The following is a 15,804-nucleotide window of genomic DNA, read 5'->3' as shown; positions in this document are numbered from 1 at the left end:
CCTGCCCTGGGGCAGTCCAGCACCGAAATGCTAGGCAATTCTCCTCTGAACAAGAGTACCAACAGCATCACCAGACACGTGTTTCAGTCTGGTTGGAACTCATCAGTAGGGAGGAGCTGTGCCTCTCTAAGAGTAGTGCAAATTAACAAGGGGGGTCCTGGGAGTCCCCCGCTCACCACACACCCCATCGCCACGCGCAAACCAACCCCCCCTACAAGCACACCTGCTGTTTAAGGGAATGTTCAGTGCAGTGCACTGAAGTTCAAGTTTCAACTTCGTGACACTTTTATTTTAAAAGAAATCCATTCCGGGACCGTTTCTTTTAAAAATAAAAGTATAGGAACAGTAAAACATTTTTTTTTTAAGTAGAGGAGCACTGCTCCCAACCATTCCAGCCCAGTTCAAGCACTGGTTGGGATGGGGACAGACCCGCAATGTTGGTTGGAGGGTTTTGTGGGATACGTTTAATTGTGATGGAGGAAGGCACATATTTTAGGCCGCTAACTGCTGCTTTGCAGGTGCTTTAAAAAAAAAACCTTTACAGTTTTTAACAGATTAAGAACGCCTTGTCCAAAACAATGGTCTCGTAAATATGCCATCACTAGAAAAGCACACCCACTTTAAAAGCTCTGCTTTAAGAAAGCGATCAACCATGCTTTAGAGTCCAACAGGCCGATTGGGCTCTGGGAGGAGGGCATTTGTCTCGCCAGCATCACGGCTGGAGGTTAACAGGTGACAAGTTGCCTCAATAGAAGAAACAAAAGAGAGCCAAACCTCGAGGTAAAACAGCTTCCATGTCATCATGCATGCTGCAGCATGTGCCGCCCCGTGTGATCAGAGGGCACTGGAGCAAGCTTAGGTACTCTGAGCACACAGCCCACGCTGCAGCCTGCAAGAAGAGGGAGTCAACAGCACCCTCTGCGCAGGGCCCTATGAGCGCAGGGCCAAGTGCAGCTGCACATGCTGCACAAGCCTAGCACCGGCCTTGAGCACAGCCAAGAGCAAGCATTCTCTATACTACAAGAAGAATATCAACCAGCACAGCCAGCCATGTCAGCCTTGAAACACTTGTGTATAGGCGCGTTACAAATGCCATATCATATCATATCATATCATGCAAGCGTCCTCCATACTGCAAGACAAGTTTCAACTAGCATAGTCAGCAGTGCAAGCGTCTTCCATACTCAGAGAACAGTGACTAACAGCACAGGCAGCAGTGCCAGCGTCCTCCATTCTCCAAAAGCGGTGCAAGCATCCTCCATACTCTAAAAGCGATGTAAGTGTCTTCCCAGAGAAGTTTCCTGCACAGAGTGCAAGCGTCCTTCATTCTTCGAGAACAGTTGCAACCAGCCGTGTAAGTGTCCTCCACACCCTGAGAACCGTTACAACTAGCACAGCAAGTCAGCACAGACAGTCAGCACAGACAGTAGCGCAAGCGTCCTCCATACCCGAGAACAGTTACGAGCACAGTCGGTCAGCACAGTCAGCAGTGCAAGCATCCTCCATACTGCAAGGACAGTTTCAAAGAGCAAAAGCAGCAGCGCATGAGCCCTCCATTCTCTGAGAAGAGTTTGAACCTGTACAGACGGGGGCGGCACCGCAAGTTTCCGCAAAGCGCACACACACAAGAAATATGGCATAGACAGGGCCGTCCCTAGGATTTGTGGGGTCAAGAGCAGCAAATTAAGCGTGGGCCCCCTTAATTTGCATGTGATGACGTCAGATGAAGTGACATCACAGGAAGTGACATCACACGTTAGTGACCACCTGTAGGCAGGAGCGAAAACATGGTAAAAAACAAATATATATATATATATATATATATATATTCAGTGAAAGAAACTTTGTTAAAGGGACATTATGGTTAAGTTGTGCTACTAAAAACCTGAAATTCAGTGAAAAAAAGGTTGTTAAAGGGACGTTATGGTTCCAAGTAAAACCAAAAAAAACCTGAAATTCGCCAGTTATGGCAAGCTAAGCAACCATAACTCGCACCACCACCGTGCACTGCTAAGACTAACACCCAGGACATCAAAGATGACATCACAAATGTCATTGATGACATCACTAATGACATCACATGCCTGGCTCCCTCTTTTTCCCTTTACTGACATATCTAGGCCACATGGTTTTCTTCAGTAACAGTCAGGAACTAAAAATTCAAAAGGTACCATATTTGTAGATGTATCCTTTAAATATGGTCTTACTGTAATTCCCTTAGGGTCCAGTCACATCATATGATACATATACATATGGGAAGACACAGGCATGAAAGACAGCAATGCTTTCTGTGCATGAAGATAATCAGTAAGTTTATGAACACTTTCTGATAGTTCTGCTGTTTTTCACTTCATCACATCATATTTGTGATGTCATCTTTGATGTCCTGGGTGTTAGTCTTAGCAGTGCACGGTGGTGGTGCGAGTTATGGTTGCTTAGCTTACCATAACTGGCGAATTTCAGGGGGTTTTCGGTTTTACTTGTAACCATAACGTCCCGTTAACAAAGTTTTTTCATTGAATTTCACAGGTTTTTATTAGTGCAACTTAACCATAACATCCCCGTAACAATGTTTTTTAATTGAATTTCATAGGTTTTTATTAGTGCAACTTAACCATAACATCTACATACATCTGACTTCATTGCGGACCTTCCGGACAGTGCCAAATGACCATAAAGTGGTGCGCGGCATGATGACGTGTCCGAGAACCTGTCCGCACTTCACAATAAATCCGTCCTTCGCAGGCAGTTCGGAACTGCATTTTCTACTGATATAGGAACTTTCAACTTCAATTTTTCCCTTGCACAGCTCCAACACCTATTCCTACTCATCCATTAACTATCTAGTACACAGTACATACTTTTAGCAAAACTGCTATTTATCTTAAAATGGAATCAGCTAATGCCATCCCTCCTCCCCAAGAGACACTACCACTGCTGTAATCAAGGAGCATGAGAAACACTGCCCCCTAGCTTAGAAATAACACACGCGCAACATTTTCCCCTGTCCACCTGCTCCTCCATATTAGTGTTTGGTGCCTCTTCCCTCATTTCCCTCCCCACCTTTCGTTCTAAGCTCTTCTGCCAAAAAATAAAATGCATCCAAAAACAATAAAAGAAATGTTCCTTTAGGAACCACCTTTCACAGTTAAAAAACAGAACTAAAAAAAAACGTATAGCCTCCATCTACTTTATATTTCTAAGTAAGTACATAGACTCAATAAAATTTTCCAACATTTCCATTAGCATTTTGTGTTATGCTAATGGCGATATTGTGGCGTTTATCCCCCGTTCCAGGAATGGAACAATGGATACCAGCCTGGCAGCCCAAGTTATCAGCCCAAGCGAGGTCTCCGGACAATTATCCCCCCATTCCAGCAGCTGTAATGGGGAATGAAGGCCATTAGCACCCTAGGTTCCCAAAGTGGCGTCCCGGTGTAGGAAGGAAAATCTTTTTCCAAGATGGCCACCATGGAAAGGGAAGGCGTAGATTCGTCAAATTGCACCTCATTTATAAACCTTTACATTTTATTAGAACCCCCCTCTAAATTCCTCCCCTTGACAAAACCCCACCAAACTTCGCAAAAACATTAATATCTAGTTCTATTATCAGTTTGCCAAATTTAGTGTACATTCGTCAAATGGCACCTCATTTATAAGCCTTTACATTATTTTGAGTCCCCCCTCTAATTTTGCCCCCTCTTGACAGAATCCCACCAAACTTTGCAAACACATTTGGAATCAGGTCGGGAATATAACTGCAATATTTCATGCGGTTTCATTGAGTGGTGCCAACGCTATATGCCATACAAAAACTGCCCCCAAACATCTGAAGTGTCCCCGAACTTCTCAGGACTGTTCGCAGACTTTCGTGGCAAAAAACACCTGTTTTTTTGCTTCTTGCAGCCATATTCCATCCCATCCTCATCACCCCTCACCTCTCCAGAGATTATTTGATAAATTTGACAAGTACAATGTTGTGTTTTTTAATATGTTTTTGTCACTATGTCCGCGGACTCGGCTGATGTCGCGAATCCAAGATGGCAGGCGTTTCCAAAAATCTGACGCACCTCACGCTTCACGCTAATCAATCAGCGAACACGTTGTGTGTCCGCGGACATGACATAAGTCTATTAGCCAATCAGTGTCCTGTCCGCGGAGCGAACAGGGAAGTGTGTCCGCGGAGCAGACATAGCTATCACACATTTTTTTGCCTTTTGTTTTGGTCATTAAAAACAAAACTACTGGACAGATTTACGCCAAATTAACAAAAGCACACTTTCGGGACCAAGCTGCCACTCCTGCCGCAAATTTGGTGAAAATCTGTCTAGCGGTTTGGGCTGTAGGCGTGAGTAAAGTTTTTTCCCATTATGTCTATGGGAAAAAAAGACATTTTGGGACCCCCTCTATAACTTTGCCCCACCTTGACCTAACATCACCAACCTTTGCAAAAAAATTCAGAGTGGGTCATGTACTTTTTTTGCAAAGTGTAAAGTTTGGTAAGGATTCGTCCAGGGTGAGCGAAGTTATAAGCCGCCCAAAAAGTGCTCTCTCACCTCAGAAGTGGCCAATTACCATAATAAAGGTCTATGTAGGATGGATGCTTTCTTTATTTTTTTTTTATAACTTGTATGTTGGCTTTTTGCTTTAATGCACTTTGCATGGTGCTAGATTAGACTCTAAAGTGCATGTAAAGCCGAAACCCTTTTCAGTAGTAACATGCAAACAGCAGGACTTCTACTAATGTGATTGCAAGAGCTCTGTCCATTCCCATAATTGCTGGTGTAGAATGATATGCAGAACCTGCGCAATGGCCATGCTAGTCATGCTCAGTACTGCGCCATGGCCATGCTAGTCATGCTCAGTACTGTGCCATGGCCATGCTAGTCATGTTCGGTACTGCTCCATGGCCATGCTAGTCATGCTCGGTACTGCGCCATGGCCATGCTAGTCATGCTCGGTACTGCGCCATGGCCATGCTAGTCATGCTCAGTACTGTGCCATGGCCATGCTAGTCATGCTCGGTACTGCGCCATGGCCATGCTAGTCATGCTCAGTACTGTGCCATGGCCATGCTAGTCATGCTCGGTACTGCGCCATGGCCATGCTAGTCATGCTCGGTACTGTGCCATGGCCAAGCTAGTCATGCTCGGTACTGCGCCATAGCCAAGCTAGTCATGCTCGGTGCTGCACCATAGCCAAGCTAGTCATGCTCGGTACTGCGCCATAGCCATGATGCGCCATAACCATGCTAGTCATGCTCGGTAATGCGCCATAGCCATGCTAGTCATGCTCGGTACTGTGCCGTAGCCATGCTAGTCATGCTCAGTACATTTCAACAGCAGTTAATCGTGAGAGAAACAATGAGTGCAATATGAATATGCCCGGGCCTGCCTGCTTTCAATTTGCTTTAAATCCTGGAATATGGTGCTCTTGGCTGTTGTCAAACATTTGCATAGCATATTTAATTATCTATTTCAAATGAATGACTTTAAGGGCCTGAATGTTAGCAGAATATTGTGGTTAGAACAATGTAATCTTTTCGCTCCAGACATCTTCGTATAATTGTTAGCACACTACCATATTTTGCCATGGCCAACAGTAAACAAGTCCGTCTCCAAAATGGCCGGTCTTTAAGGGCTGCTGGTCTGATCAATGTCTGAACCCTCTTTTTAGAGAAGGGACGCAGCCTGACGGGGACGGAGGGAAACGCGCCACAGTGCGGGACAGACAGCCGCGAGGGAGGGTATATAACATATTCCCAGCTCAGTTTACTCTTAGCCCATTTGAAGTGGGACAGCGATGTGTATGTGCATTTATAAGTGAGTTGCTCACAAGTGATTTGGTTGCAAGTGAATTATGGCACGGCTGCACTGACTGTGTCTAGCCCAGGGGTGGAAGTGGAAAAAAGAAACTAGCGGTACTCTGGCTGCAATTGCATCCAAAAAGGAGGGAGTGGGATGGTCGGACAGATGGTGGTGGGTGCGGAGGGGGAGGATCTTCTGAACAGGATCACAAACCTTGGCCCAAATAGGTGGATTTCACGATCTACACACTACAGTAATATTGTCTTGTAGAGTTTACTTACAAAGAACACACATTGCATAATAAAGCCACATGACAGCATGTAAATCCTTATAGCAAAGTCAAAAGAATATCATTGTGGCTTTAATGGTACCTATATGTCCCCGAATTAAAAATAATGCCAACCTGAAAAATCTAGTTAACCCACAGTACTTTCAGTGATTTAAGACATGTAATAAAAGAGGTTGTGCAATAAACAGAGATAGATATGTGTGCTCCTTCCCCATCCATCCCATTACTAGTCCGTGCCAGCAGTTGCTGCAGCACCAAACATGTGACATGGAGCAGCAGCAGTGTGAAGGGCTGATCTAGGTCTGAGCCAGGCCGCTAGGACCTGCATTGGTGAGCCGAAATTATTTGGGCCCTGATACTTATTTCTTTTTAACAAATTAAGCACTGTATAATGAGAGGGCCTATTGTCATATCAAAGAGGAGTTGGCCTTACCAATATACTTTGGGCGTGTCTGGAAAGGAGGGGTGCACATCATGTGACAGTCTCAAATTATCAATACGCCATTATACAATCCCATACCTGGATCTGACAGTGATGATGTAGAGTGGCCACGTGTTAGATTTGTGGGTTTAGATCATGTGTGGCCGATCTGTCTAGGGACTATAGGGGGAATTAGCATGTTCTATAAGTGGTAGCCAATGAGGGTGGTGGGATAACATTGTAACCTATATAACCAAATGTTGTATTTTACCACTATATAACCTGTAATTCTGTGGGATGTGACGAGATCCGTGTCAGTTCGGTTCTACAGATCCAGCTTTTTGCATTCAATAAACCTGGTTTTCACTTGCAAAGAGGTGCAGTGCTTATTTGGCCTTCCTGGATTATTTGAACGGGCGGTTTTTGGGTTGCTTTGCTTTCACCATAGCATAATTACCATTGAAGTCTAAGAATGCTTTCACCTCTGCCTGACTCTAGGGACGTACTACTCCACATCTGGCTGCCTTCTCCACATCAGGCAGGATCTTTGCCTGCACAAGTTGTATTTTATCCACTTGGTGGTGGTGTGGCTCGGTTACATTTCAGAACACTGTCTTTTCAGACAATTTCTCGTCTTCGCTTTCAGTTTGGTTACCAGGGGTTTCTGAAAACGTATTCCATACAGAATGTGTGTCAATCTCTGTCAACTGGCACCTGGCTGGCAAACATCTGAAAACTGTCAGGACAATTTCCAGCCCACACTAAATCATTCTGCAATGCACAATGTTTTATGCACTGCTATATTTTTCACTAATAATGTTGATCATTTTTCGGGCATGCACCACAGGCTGCACTGTGTGTGGTCTCAGTCATGACATCATCACTTGTGTGCCTACTTGTGTCATCCTTTACTAAGAGAGGGGGGAGCTGAATGATAAACCGCAATGTTTGTTGTGTGCCTGTGGATCTGCTGGAGGCATGACCCTTGCTTGAATGGTGAGTCTTCCTACACATGTAGACACCAGGTTATATGGGCTTGTGGGGCCCAGACCCACCACCAATGAATGTGCATGAGCAGAAGGGGTTGGCCAAGAAAACCACAGAGTATGCAAGCGGCAGCGCTCAGTAACGCTGCAGTTGGCAGTTCAGAGAATCAGCAAGAGTCCGGGCCCTGGTGTCCATTGTTGCGTTAAAACAATTAGGTACCTGCAGCACAGTAGCTTTCACAGCGTTATTTTAAATTGATCTGGGCCTCACCATTAATGATTAGGGCCCCAGCCACACCAAACATTTTGCAAACTTAGCAGCAGTGCCTACACAATTATTATCCCCACCTCCGGTTCTTAAGGCTTGTGGCTGTGGAAACTGCATTTTCTATGACTGTGGAATTTGTTCCTGAGGGTCCACCCTGGTTTTATAATGACTCTGGGCAATCGCTATGCGGTGGGCCGAGTCTGTAGGGTGCATACATTATAATAGAGACAAAGAACTATAGCCGGGGGATTATAGCCACCGATTATCACGAGACGGCCTGCCAGCAGGGAGCTGAAACACTCAGTGCCAACTGAAAAGCTACAAATCCTTCTTTGCCTGCAAGTGGTTGATGTGGAGGAACCTCTGTCAAAAGGCCATGAGCTGATACCACTTCTGTATAGCCCAAGGAAAGTGACGGTTGGAAGGGCTGCAGCAAATGCAGCTCGTAAGGTGAGTGCTGCACAGCGCACATTTAAAGCCCCACAATGAAAGAAATATAGAAATTTCACAGGCCTCTCACAATCTTCAAACTCGACTTCTTCATTACTGCCTGGGTGATCTCTAGCAAGTGTTGGCACTGACCGCCCGTTGGCCTTCTCTTCTAGAGCTTTGCACACCAGCCTGCAGCTAGTGAAAGTGCTGCTGCGGGGGCACACCCCTGGAGAGTGCTATCTCACCAGAACACATGCCTTCTAGGGTGAGGATGTTGGGCCCGGGAGCGAGAGGGTAGGGAGGAGCACTGCATAGAGCGGTGGGATCATAAACAACCGATATCCTTCGGGCAGAACACTTGGTGATGGTGGACTATGATCTGGGGGAGACGGGAGGGTACATGATAACATTTCCTGTGGCTTGTTAAAGGTTGGTAGGCCTGGGAAAACTGGGTCACAACATCTAATCACTAGGCAGGGAGCATGTGACAGGCTGACCCCTACCAGCCACTGAAAAGCACCAGCTGGAAGTGGGAACGTGCCAGAGTTGTGTCGGCTATACAGAAGCACATCCGGGCCTGGCCTGTGGCTGACTCTTCCCTGGCCATGCCAGTTCCAGGCGCATGTAATGATTCGCCTGGCATACACCTGACTCATTCCAGACCTACCTACCCCCCGCAAGGTACACAACCTCCCACTGTAGCCCACCTTGGCTAAATAACTGAGGCCAGACCAGCTCTTCTGATTGTGGCAAAACAAGGCCGCAGTTTAATTCTTACACATTTCACACTATCACTTCAAACCAAACATTACATATTTAATGGCTTGAACCACTCCAGACGATCGGCAGCACCTTTCTGTTTATTATTCTTTCACCTCAGCACCCCCTTTTGCTTTTATCTCCTTCTTTATTCACAGTCTGCTCTCTTTTTCTCCTTATCCATTCTTTTCCAGCATACTTGGGTCTCACTCCCCGAACCTCCCGGAGCCTCCCGCTCTGGGCGAAACACATTGGCAGCTGCGGTTGATGGTCTGCAGGGAGCGCCGTTATGCTTTCCTTTTTTCACCAGCCCAGGCTGGAAGCTGACCATGGGGAGTGCACCTCCTTTTTGACCTTGCCACCCCCCTACCCCCCGCCATTCTAGGATAACAGGGGGCCATTTACTCTTTACCCTTCATCGGGTGGTTGTTTTGACACTGCTCGATCGCCTGAGTTATCGCCTGTGACAATAAAACAATTATTAGAAAACCTGCAAATAAAATACATGTTGGTGTGGGTTGGATGGGAAAAAGTTGATCCTGCTGCAGGGGCAGCGAGCGTGTAAAGAGACTGCTTCCCCTGCACAGGTATTACATATAGGGGGCTACGTTTTATAGCCCGATTTACCCTTTCCTGCGCCTTCTCACTAAGGCATAAGGCGGGGCGAAGGGGCTCGGCATTGGCGCCTGCAGCCCCGAAGGGACTGCACCATGTGGTTCACTCTCCTTCGCCTTACCAGACTTCCGAGGTGACAGTCTTTCTTGACTTTTGTGACACTCAGGACCCTCTCAAGACCCTCAAGGTTACTGGCCTGGAATGTACCTGACCAGCCCTAGATCCAACTTTGACATGGGGATGACCGATATGCCACAGGCAAGTCCCCAGCAAATTGGGCCTGTAAAAGGTAAGAGTAGAATGCAATTCCCCTAATGCTCTGTTTTAGAGCACGCTAATAAATACACATATATGACCACTAGCATGACACAAGCATGACAGAAGATCTACAAAAGCTTGGTGGTTCGCCCAGCAGTCATTTGGATTGTCTATCAACCCGGCAGCCCTTCCTGATTTCTGCCCATTTGTGGTCAGCTAAATGGCATGAGTAATGCCTTACAAATGATCATAACAGAGCATGGCATAACATCGCTCAGCATGACATGACGTGGAATAATGTAACATTGCATAGTACAGCACAGCATGGCACAGAGCACAACATGGCATGGCATTATATAACATACTGAATAGGGTAAAAAGGTATAATGTGCCACAGCATGCCGTGACATGGAATACACTGGCATAACGGGGCCCCTGCAGCCCCTGCAGTACGAGGGGCCCTGCTAGCACATGTCCTGGGAGGGGGCCCCACTTGGAGAAAATAAATGGAAAAAAACATTTTGTCAAAAATGTGTTTTTTTTTATTGTTTCTTTTTCGAGTCACCCTGCATTCATAAAGAAAGTATTTCTGTAACAGAAATTATTTCTTTATGAAGGCAGAGTGACTACAAAAAGAAACTTTCTTTTTGAAGTCTGAGGTTATCCCGCGACCCCATGACATGGAAGACCCAAGGCTGGAGGCCTCCATGTCATAGGGTAGGGGTGCCCTATGACTTTAAAAAGAAATAGTTTATTTTTGAAGTCACTCTGCCTTCATAAAGACATTATTTCTGGTTTGGTCCTTGACGGAAATAATTTATTTATGAAGTCAGAGTGACTTCAAAAAGAAACAATTTCTTTTTGAAGTAATAGGGCTCCCCTCAACCCCACGATGTGTGCGTCTGTGAGTGTGTGGTGAAAGGGTGCACACATAAATGTATCGGTGGCTGCCTGGGTGTGCCTGTATGGTGAAAGGGTGCACACTTAAATGTATAGGTGGCTGCCTGTGTGAGTGTATGGTGAAAGGGTGCACACTTAAATGTATGAGTGGGTGCCTGGGTGTGTGTGCCTCTATGGTGAATGGGTGCTGTAAAGCAACCATCGGTGGGGTTGATCTGTACTCCTGCTCTCTATATGGCAGAGGAGAGGCACAGAGGACCCCAGACAAGATTCTCTATTATTGGTATTGTGGAGAGCAATCAAGGCTTAGCTCTCAAAAGGTGATGCAGGCTGGTTCTTAAGTACAGTGTACTCCCCAAGTACCCAGAAAGGAATGTCCACACACTATGTTAGTGAAAACACAGCTCTTTATATAAATAAGGTTTACGTTCTATACACAATCCCAATAACACACTTTGTGATCCGACAATTCTAAAATGGTAAAAATATACATTCCTAGGTGGTACCACTATTACTCTGATTCCATTAAAATGCATCAACTGTATTCAGTTCAAATAGCATAAGAATCAACACAGCAAAATGATATCAACCATAGACTTAGGAGGAAAACAAGTTGGTTAGACAATTGGCACAATACTGGAACCCTACCACTAGGCACAGTTCTGTATGAGGATCCCCCCACCTGGGCAACCTGTAAATGAAGATGCACTACAAGCCCAGTCCAGATATTGTCTATTAGAGTCGTATCTCCTTCTATAAAAGTTCTACTGCCGCAAAGTACCTGGTTTCGTAGAGTTCTTCGGTGAGTCATCGACAGGCCCTTCTTGAGCGCACTCCCTTTAAGGCAGGAGCAGTGGGTCGTAGAGATTCGGTGAAGAAAGAGGTGAACGTTGTCGTGGAGGGAGCAGCTTCGATCTTCGCGGTGCTCGTTAATGAAAGCTCATGAACGTCATGTGAAGAAGAGGCGTGCGGTGCACCTCGACGACAAGTGTTTGTTGCCGCACAGGGTCAATGAAGAACTTTGGCCCAGCAAGGGCATCGGGTCGTTGGCGTAAGGCGCCAGCGAACGGGACGTGACCACGGCTGGCTTCAGCAGCTTTGTTGGCATCTCTGAGGTCTTCAAGTGGCAGGAAACCCACCAGTGGATTCTCCTCGGTCGTCGGCGGCCTTGACATTCTCCGGCAGGACGAAAGCGGTCGACGAGGATGAGCAAGGTAGTCCTTGTATCAAAATGTTCTTAGGCAAAGTGAGCACTGCGGCTCTGGTCGGCGATGGTGGACAACTGTCCGGTGCTTCTCTTCGTTCTCCGCGGTGGTCTCCTTCTCCGGTCGGAAGCCTTTCGTAGGTCTGTCTACCAGGGAGCTTTAGCAAAGATCAGCTGGTGCACGATGGTCCCTTGTAGCTCGGGAAGAGGTATCCTAGCCAGGTCCTCTCTTGGATCAGTACCTTGAAGGCGCAGGAGCTTTCAGATTAGCGAAGGACAGCAGTAATCAATCTTCTTCTTCCAATGATTTCTGGCAGTGAGAGGCCCCCAGATATACTGTTGATCTCTCATTCACTCTGCTGCATCACACTCAGGCAACCAATCATTCAGAAGGGCAGTCAGGCAGCCATTCAGGCGCACAGTGCATTCAGGCCATTCTTCTCCATCCAGACACTCACAACACAGAATGTAGATTCAGACAAGCACTCTGTCATTCAGCACTACACACTGCATTCATATCAGTTTCGGGCAGGGCTGTCTCAGTCATTGTGTCAAACACCAGATACTAGACACCCATAACACAGAATGCATATTTGTCACACACTCTATTCACCCCAGGTCCCACCCCACAGGTGTACCCACAACATACAGTCATTGGGAAGGCTCCAGCCAGTCTGGCCTGGACTTCCCCACAACACCATATATGGAACTTCCACCCAACGGCCAGTCAGGGGGAAGGGACAGAGTAAGGTCTTCCCTGGACTTCTGGAAAAGTAAGGTAACAGGTGATAGAAAGCAAGAGGCCAAGGGGGCCATCTTGTTTCCATCCGGAAACCAATGATTACAATGTCAGGGCCTGGGCATCCCAAAATGGAGGATACACAGGGCACCTCTCAATTCAGCACGAGCTGCCACCAGCCCGTGCCCTGCTCTGTGGGCCACACAGGTGCCCAACAACATATACTAGGAGAACAGGGTCGTACTCCCACCCATGGATGCCTTAAGGGTATGCCAAGGATCTGGTCACCAAACTAAATACAGGAAGAGCCGCACCGCCAGGAGTCCCACATGAACTCATGCGTGGACAACAAGACAGAACATGCATGATAAGGCAATAAAGGACAAGGATATGGAGGCCTTGTCTCTCCGATGCATTTCCTGCACCACAGGTGCACACTTATATGTACTGATGGTTGCTTGGGTGTGCCTGTATGGTGAAAGGGTGCACCCTTAAATGTATGGATGGCTGCCTGGGTGTGCCTGTATGGTGAAAGAGTACACACTTAAATGTATGGATGGCTGGGTGTGCATGTGTGTGTATGGTGAATGGTGTGTGTGCTTGTGTTCAGGGGCACAACAAAACCTACATTTCGGGGGGACTAATCCTTCTAATTACGGGAGAGGCACTAATTTCACGGGCGGAGGGTATTCAGTTAACTCTCTCCTTTAAGTCTGAAAGCACTCACTTATGGAATGCTGTGACAATGGCCCTCATTACAACACCGGCGCTAAACCATGGGGCTATTAGCACCATGGTTGGTGCCGGTGTTGTAACGAGTCCTCCATGGTGAAATGGGGAAATACCACCCCATTCCAAGTTTGGCGGGGTGGTATTTCCACATTTCACCATGGCCCTTCCCCATTCCCATTTTTGCCCCATAGGGCTCAAGGGGAATGGGGAAGGCGGCAATTACGGTACCGTAATTGCCTGCGAGGTCCCTTTGCGGGTCCCTACTTTAACGGCGCCGTTAACCACTTAGCACATGGGTCGTAATGAGGCCCAATGAGCGGTTTCCTGTTCCCTCTCTACCCTTCCAATCACTCCCCGGGCATGCAAGTACTAAACCCACATCACGGTTTCAATTGCCTAAAAATTTGGCATTTTTTAAATGCTTTACGTTAGTAATTGCTGGGCCCTTGTTAACAGCGAAACCCAAGTGCTGTTTAACATCTGTCTCCTGTTCTGTCCTGCAACTGCTCTGAAGGTCAGCCAGGTTGAGTCAACATAGCCCAAAATTTCAGGGGGGGGGGAGTGCTGAAGCACAGTCAACTCAATGGTGTTGCGCCACTACTTGTGTTAATGCCTTAACTACTTATTGGTAATCTACATTACTCCTAGCCCATTCTTCCTCATCCCAGTACTTGTGTATGAGGCAGTAATTTTGTATGAGGCACTCTGCCTCATACACAAGTACTGGGATGGGGTAGAGGTACATGAAGGTAATGACTGACTAAGCTACCTGTAGTCTTCATTACTCCGAGTCTCACTCTTCCTCATCCCAGTACTTACCTTTGAGGCAAAGAGCCTCATACGTACGCTCTGGGACAAGGAAGAGGGACATGAAGGTAATTCTGGGAGAAAGAGCTGATTTTGGAGGTCGGGGTAGGGGGTGGGATTGTGCAATACATCTTAATGGCTGTCCATGTCCAGGCTAAGCAAGCATGATATGTGGTATTAGTGGCGAGAGAGGCATTTTGGTGCAGCCAGTCTAGTCATTCCTCAGTTTGGTATGACTTTTTTTAACTACACACTTCTGATAAAGCAGTCCTGCTAAGTGTAATCACCTGGCTAGAATGGCATTTGGGTGTTGTCACTCTAGCCATTTCTAACTGCGCCATTGTATATTTTTCTGGGCATCTGTGATAAAATGATATGATATGATATGATATAAATCATTTATATCATGCCTGTACACAAGTGTTTCTAGGTGCAACAAGACAAAGGAGGGAAGATAGAAGGAGGACAAGACAAACAATCTTACTAGGCCTTGTGTCATTCAGATTGTGCAAGTGCGAGAATGTGAAGTGCAAGGGAAAGGGAGGGGGAAAGTGCAAGGGAGAGGGGAGGGGAAAACAGGGCAGTAATGCTCCGAGTAAGTGCAGCCAGGGCAGCAAGGCTCTGCCTAGTGCAAGTAGAACAAGGGACTGTAGGGTTACAAAAACAGCCCCTAAGTGCGTGGTAGGCCCGGGGGCAGTGCCAGGGTGACTGATCGAAAGAGCCTGGATTCAGTGAGACTCTGATGATAGCCAAGCAACCAGTCATTACAGCATTCATGTAGGTCAGCAGGGGAGGGAGAGAGAGAAAGCAGAATACAAGAGGAAAGTTGTGAACTGCTTCCGGAACTTCAGGTGGTCCGGCTCAAGTTTCAGAGGGGCTGGGAGGCAATTCCAGAAGGAGGCACCTGCAGACGAGAGAGATCTACCTCCACTGTATGCTTGGAAAAGCATCTGATCTGCAGTGAGTTGGGATAGCTGAGCAAAGGGCTCGAGAAGGAAGGTATTTTGGAAGAGAGCAGTGGATGGAGCCTGTGGAGAGATTTCAGGGCTGGAGAGATACGATCCCTGGGCTTGAGTCCAAGAATAAGTCTTGCAGCCCTTTACTGGATTAGTTGCAGAGGGCGGAGAGTAGAGGAAGGCAGATTAAGAAAGAGGCTGTTGCAGTAGTCCAGCCTAGAGAGAACCAGGGCTCTGGAGACAGTGAGCTTCTAGGAAACGTGAGAAAGGGAAGAGTCTCTATGAGGAGGAGCAGCTGGTAGTGGGATTTCTTGGCGAGGTCCGAGATGTGAGGAGAGAAAGAGGGAGTGGAGTCGAAGATGACAACCAGGTTTTTTGCCTCGCAGGAAGGCAAAGGAGGAGGACCCAAGGTGGGCTGCCAAAGTGAGAGAGGGGGAAGCAGGGGCAGGGGTCCCAATGAGAAGGATCTCCATCTTACTGGCATTAAGGCAGAGATCGTTGGAGGTGCACCAAACCTGAATCGTGGATAGACAGTCAGAAATGCGAGAGAGAGGAGAGGAGCTTGAAGGAAAGCTGAGTGTCATCCACATAACACTGAAAGTTAGAGGAGAAGGTAGAGATCAGGTGGGCC

Source organism: Ambystoma mexicanum, chromosome 1q (assembly GCF_040938575.1).
Source record: "Ambystoma mexicanum isolate Mex_15411 chromosome 1q, UKY_AmexF1_1, whole genome shotgun sequence".
Classification (NCBI taxonomy): Eukaryota; Metazoa; Chordata; class Amphibia; order Caudata; family Ambystomatidae; genus Ambystoma; species Ambystoma mexicanum.
Note: the sequence above shows the minus strand (reverse complement) of the source record.